The sequence below is a fragment of the Rhincodon typus genome, chromosome 29 (assembly GCF_021869965.1).
Source record: "Rhincodon typus isolate 14 chromosome 29, sRhiTyp1.1, whole genome shotgun sequence".
In the NCBI taxonomy this organism is placed as follows: Eukaryota; Metazoa; Chordata; class Chondrichthyes; order Orectolobiformes; family Rhincodontidae; genus Rhincodon; species Rhincodon typus.
The window spans coordinates 25,500,001-25,506,962 of record NC_063360.1 but is presented as its reverse complement, the minus strand read 5'-3'; the positions used below and the strand labels follow the sequence as shown (position 1 = coordinate 25,506,962).

Sequence of the window (6,962 nt, the reverse complement as noted above, 5' to 3'; positions counted from 1 at the left end):
CAGTTCAGTGCCATTTGGCTTGTGGGCTGCCCCAAGCATGGTCCAATTTTTACTTCACATAGGAGCATTACAACTAATGCATACTTTATTCCGATAAGCTTGGAGTAAAGATTTAAACCCAGGACACAGAGGTGAAAGGATTATTTTAGCCTATTTTTCCCCATCCAGATTCTTTAGGATATTACAACACTGAAAAGAAATAATGTAAAACAGAACAAAAAAAAATAAAAATTTTGGGTGTTGAGATTGGCATACCCATTTTATGGCTTCCAATATATCCATTCATTACATCCATTTGGGAACACTCAGTTGGAAAACGTATTCCTATAACTGCACAATAGTGTAGATAAATGTGGTCAGATATACATTGGAAATGTCAGACATGCTGTTAAATGTATAGCATGAAGGCTTTGTACAGCCTACAAGAGAAATATGATTAGGTTATGCTTTTAGTTGAAAGTTCAACTAGTTGATGTAGACACAAATTGTTGAAATTTAACTCTCAAGTGGGTGATTTGGGATGAGACAAATGTTAAAAGTTTAAACACATCTAGGTTTAAGACAGGTCAGCAATTTGAATTTTTAATGAGGCTGAAAGTGTCTGATTTGACCTACATTGTATGTCTGGGTCACTGGCTATTGAAGAGAGCTTCAAAAACAGGCTAAATGATTTTGCAATACTGCTTTGAGCTTAGAGAGAGGGAGTGCTCCCGTATTACCCTCCACCCCCTGCCAAACTTTCCAACATGAACGGAAGCAACTGCCTCCCCATCAAATAAACAAATTCGCAAAAATAATTGTGGCACTTAAATTATTTGATCACTGTGGCTTTATACTAGCTCCCCACATGCTCTGACAAACATTAAAACCCCTTACCCTAGCTCTCATGAGTTTGAGCTACAAGCTCCCTGTGCTATCGCAACTCTCAGCACTACGGCTATCCTCCAGCTCCCCTACCCCACTTTCATGACTCTGGGGTCAGGTCAATTTAATAACATTAAAATGAGATTGAAGTAACTCCAAGAAGGCTGGTATCATGGCACCAAGGTAGCAAAGAGCTGGCACCGAGAGTGAACAGAACCTCTGACATTCCTGTTTATATCTGTCAGCCAGGACTCCCTGAATGGACCACGTTAACAACCCCAATCAGGGAACACATATTCTATTTTTCTGAAGAAGGGTCTAGACCTGAAATGTCAGCTTTCCTGCTCCTCTGATGCTGCCTGGCCTGCTGTGTTCCTCCAGCTCCACACCTTGTTATCTCAGACTCCAGCATCAGCAGTTGCTACTATATTCTATGAGAGCCACCTGGCTGACATCATTCCAATCACTACAGGGATCACATGGGAAAAGGCTTGGGAAGCAATGATTTAGCCCATGGATCTGATCAATGGTTTTCAATATTGCTTTGCAACTTAAAGCAGGGTCAGCACTGGAAGACATGAGTGATGTATACCTGGTTATACATGTGCTATAAATAACTATGGCTTGTACATTTTCAGGGCATTAGTGTTCATGAAAGCAATTCTCTGCATCTCTATGGTATGGAGGCAGAGTTTATGAAGGACCATATGCATATCTTGCATTAGAGAGAGACATTTGGTTGCGTACAACTCAAGGATAATCACTTCACAGGCATGGGCAAAGGGGCAGGTCTCCAAAAACTACTGCAGCAGGACAGGAATTGAACCTGCACTGTTGGCATCATTCTGCACCGTGGTGTACTCATTTAGGTAACTGAGCAAATCGAATTCCACCTCCTCCTCCCCCACCACCCCCACCGCTTCCCCCACCCCATCTATTACTGAACATGCACATAGACACTTGGTTAGCTGTGACGCAGTTTGCAGCACACTCGATTCTGAGTGAGAAGGTTGTGGCTCTGCACAGCACGTTGTAGAAACTTGAGCACACAATCTATGTGGACACTCCAGGTCAGTTGTGAAGGAGTCCTGCAAAATTGGCAGTGGCATCTTTCAGCTGAGAAATTAAACTAAGTTACATTATTAGGAATAAGAAGTGAGTTCTCAAAAAATAAAAGAAGTAAAAAGATTGGTTTCAAGAAGAATAGAAAGTGCGATGTTGACAGTTAAGTCGTTGGTTTCAGAAATCTTGACTTTGCAGTTAATTGAAGTCCTTTTGTCTTGTTTCCTTTGATGGTTGGCTGGCAGCACTCAGAGTGAGACAATCCTTTTATTGTTCTGTTTCCTTAGTTTATTAGCTAGTTAGCTGCTAGCATTCAGAGTGAAAGAATCCTCCTATCTGCAATGTAAGGGTGATTAGTGCGTGGTTATTTCAACGCAACCTTCACAGCACACCAGCCCTACAGCCCCAGATAGTACACTCAAACCTCAGTTCATTAACCCGCCTTCATCAACTAGCTCACATAGACCAGGCTTGCAGTCAGTTTTTGAAACTTTTTTTGCATATTCCTGGAAGGCAAAACACAAAAATTATCTGCAAGAGGTGGCTTTCTGCTAAGAGTGGGGATACAGTCAGTACCTTTGTTATCTGTTGCTGCTACATCTCTCTCCCTCTGCTTGATGTTTTCCCTACACTGTACAGGTGCAACATTCCATGCGTCCCAAATAGGACTTTGCCAGGAAGCACTGAATTTACATCTGTAGAGCTGGAGGAGCACAACAGGCCAGGCAGCATCAGAGAAGCAGGAAAGCTGACGTTTCAGGTTGGGACCCTTCTTCAGAAGAAAGGTTTTCTGAAGAAGGATCCCGACCCGAAACGTCAGCTTTCCTGTTCCTCTGATGCTGCCTGGCCTGCTGTGTTCCTCCAGCTCCACACTGTGTTATCTCTGACTCCAGCATTGGCAGTTCTTACTACCTCTGAATTTACATCTGTGGTGTTTTTCTGTCTGTTGTAGCATTCTTAAAGAAGAATATATCTTGGAATTAAAAGTTAAAAATGTTCTCTGTACTCTGGGCTCTGATCCCTCGGCATGACAATAACCATAACGTACCATTTTCAGGGAGCTCAAGAGAAATCTTGATGATATGACTGGCAATATATTTTTTGGCTGTGACACCAAAAGCATAACTTTAGCAATGAGAATACTTTGAGAATGTGACAATCATTTCAAATAATGTGAATATTATCTGCATTAAATGAATTCTAATGAAATTTGAAATTCCATAATGTTGAACAATTGAATTATTCCTGCTAAAACATTGAGATTTCAGATTAAGGAAATTAACTGGAGTACTTCAATCTCAGACTTGGAGCGGTAATTCAATATTTGCTAAAATGCTTCAGTTTATTTTGAAAAGAAAGGGTATGGAAATCAAATTATATTTAATTCCAGAAACATTCTTTAATTTAGCTTTTTAATTTATATCGTCACAGAATCATATAACTACACAGTTGATCTAATTAATTACAAATTACAATTAATACTGGAATATGTCTCACAATGTGTGTGCTCCATTTTGTTTGAAGTAAATTGAAGGAGACTGTATCAATACAGTTTGAGAGATTCTTAAGGGTGAACCTAAGTAAAATTCACTTACGTCTTGACACCAGGCTCTTCTGGTAGACTAACACAATTGGTGGTGCTATTGGTAGGGTAACTCTACACCGCATGTGAAAAGCTGCTTATGAGAGTTGCTTTATAAATTCTTCTTCAGGATGTAAATGACTCGGAATGATGGGGTAAGATGTCATCTCTTGCCTGCTATCTGATCCCCTGGGAGTTTAAATGACTGCAGATTTGACCTAAAACTTGTCTTTCAAGCAATTCTCCATGTGTTGATTTTGCCAGCTATTGTATAATAATTTTAACCTTTCCAACCCACTGTTATACATGTTATGTTGCCAGAAAATATTATTGTACTTACATCAAGATTGCCTTATTGGATATAATGATTACATGACACTTAAATCTTGCTTCACCTTGCTTAACATTAAAACTGTCATGTGTGTACCTGCCGCAGATATGTGCAATATTGTTTTGGACACCATATATAAACCCATCTACTACTCTTGATTCCACTATATATAAAAATTATTTGTAAAAGAGAAAATACAGCACTTGATTTCATGGAAAATGAAAGAACTGCGGATGCTGTAAATCAGGAAGACAAACAGAAGTTGCTGGAAAAGCTCAGCAGGTCTGGCAGCAAATGTGAAGAAAAATCAGAGTTAACGTTTCAGGTCTGGTGACCCTTCCTCAGAGACTGTTCCTCCTTCTGTGGAAGGTCATCGGACCGGAAACGTTAACTCTGATTTTTCTTCATAGATGCTGCCAGACCTGCTGAGCTTTTCCAGCAATTTCTGTTTTTGTTCTTGATTTCATGGATCTGGTTTCCCACCTCAAGTCATTTTAATAGATCTGCAATACTGAAATAACAAAATCATTCTGAGTATGTATTATCTTGTCTAGAGCTTTAAAGAAAGAATTTAAGAAAACAGGGGCTTTACATTGTTTAACCAATAAATTATCTAAAATGAAACTTTGCAACAGAGGGACAAAGGTCAATTGTCTTCCACATTGAAAAGCATTGGTAGTTTAGTTTACTATTTTTCTGAGAAACCTCATGTATTTAACTAGCTGACAATCTGGAGAGATTCGGCTTCATTCTTCACATAGTTGTTGTGCACGTAACACATTTACCAAGTATTTTTTTAATTGTGTTCAAATTAGCATTAACTTATTACTGGAATATGAATTGAACTGGCGTTTTTAGTACTGTAGAATACACGAGATTGGAAGAATTTGTATTGAGGTACTGATCCTTTAAATATTGTGTTAAAATCATGAAGTATTTTGTAATTTGACTTTAACTCAATGTAATATTATTTTAATTAAATAAACAACTGTCTTGCTTGGTTTAATTTTTATCCCAGGAATTTCATGTGTTGTTAATTTGTTGCTAGAACAAGTGTGAGGTTATGAATTCTGTTGCATGCAACTCACCTCTCGAATCTCCAATACTGCCCACTAACCACAGGACAAGTGACAAGCTGATGGAATACATTTGCTTGAAAGAGTGTAACTCCAACACTACTCAAGATACTTGACACCATCCAGGACAATACAGCCCACTTGTTTGGCACCCCATACACAAGATGTTTGGCACTGTATCCACCACCTTAAACTTTCATTCTCTCCACAACTAATGCACGGTAACAGCAGTTTGTACCATTTACAAGACGCACTTTAGCAATTCACCGCAGCTCCTTGTCAGTATCTTCCAACCCATTAGCCTACTATCTGAAAGGGTGAGGACTGCAGAGACATACGGACATCACCTACAAGTTTCTTTACCAAGTCATGCACCATCCTGATTTGAAACTATATCACTGTTCCTTCACAGCTGTTGAGTCAAAAATTCCTACAGCTGACAATTCGCTGCCTTGTATCATTAAGTCGATTGCAAATAATTTCAGGAAATTATTTAAGTGAAAGTTTTTTTTTCCTTAAAATTCTCCATTTCCCTGATTTGAAACTTTGTCCTTGCCTCCTCCGTTGATCTGATTGTTGGCTGATTTGTCCTCAGGCATATAGATCCCACTTTCTGGAATTCCCACTTTAATCTTTTCAATTTCCCCATTCTCCCTTAAAACCATTCTCTTTGATCAATTATTAGCATCTCCCTTTGTGGATGTGTTGATTTTCTGATGCACTATGTTATTGCATTCTACCACGTTCAATACAATATTTATATGCTCAACATTATTTAAGGCATTCCTTTGTTTAAGAAACAAGGAGGTTCATTGTTAGGAAAAAACTCTAATGTGTTACTATAGGTTTCACAATTTCAACCAAGAATAACACAGCAGGTCACTTGTGAGTTGTGACTTTTAAGTTCTCAGCACGCATTGAAGTGCTGCAACTTATTCCCAGATGCATTGAAAGTATTGGCTGAAACCAATGTGGCACTAAAGCATTATTAGCTCTTGTATTCATAAAGTTGATGTATAAGGGGAATTGGTTTTCGTGGTTTAAAAACTCACTGTAATCATAGTGATATAAGTTAATTACATTTGTTAGGTAACAGATGGTAACAAGCAGTTTGTGTTAGACACAGCATGAGCAGCCTGAGGCAGAGGATTGACAGAATGTGTTTCCTTTACTACAAAGAGCTGGAGAAAATGATTAAATGTTTACTTAAACATCCAGTTACGAAAAACAAATGTACATATTATGCCTGTTGTCTTGATTATGATAATGATATTCCTGAATTCTGGATCCAAGAACCTGGGTAGAAGAGTCTGGAAAATGGCTAACACCATGTCGGAGGTGGCAGCAGGAGATGTTAATGTTTCTTTTGAATACCAGCCGAAAACTAATAAGTTTTCAAGAAATAATAACCGGCTTATTCTTCTTAAAGAAGAAAAAGAACTGAGAAAGAGACAGTTACAGAACCTAGAAGATGCCTCTGATAATATAATGCTGCTTGATGAAGATGCAATGCTGGTGCCTTAACATTGGAGAGGTCTTTATTAGTCACTTCCAGGATGAGACACAGAAGGTGCAAGAAGCTGCAAAGCAAAGTTTCCAAATGAGACCCAGGCCTTCCAGACTCGTGTGGAGACAATTCAACAGATATTATCTGATCTTAAACTCCAGCTCTATGCCAGATTTGGAAACAACATTAACAGTGATGCCAATGAAAACTGAGTTATTTATTATCACCAGTCAAGCTTCACCCAATTAAATGATTTAATTTCCTAAATTGGACAACTATTGCAAATTTCATTAGGGAACAGTGATTTCAGTTAAAAAAAGTCATAATTTTGTTCATGATCACTGAACTGAATTTTTAAGATTTTTGTCTTATTTGATGAAAACATTTCACTTATGTGACTTGCTCAATGAAAAATTGTCAAACCAGCTAGTCACTTGGAACATAGAACTGGTGTTACATGGAAGGCAAATGTGAGGCAGAATTACTTTGTTACATTGCTCTTTTCTACCAGTATGTAGTGAGCGAACTATTACACTTGGA

The 6,962-nt window shown here is 38.4% G+C and overlaps 1 pseudogene; it reads left to right on the top strand.

Moving 5' to 3' along the window:
- Positions 1 to 6,232: 6,232 nt before the first annotated feature.
- LOC109917623 lies at positions 6,233 to 6,634 on the top strand (annotated as a pseudogene).
- The last annotated feature ends 328 nt before the right edge of the window (positions 6,635 to 6,962 follow it).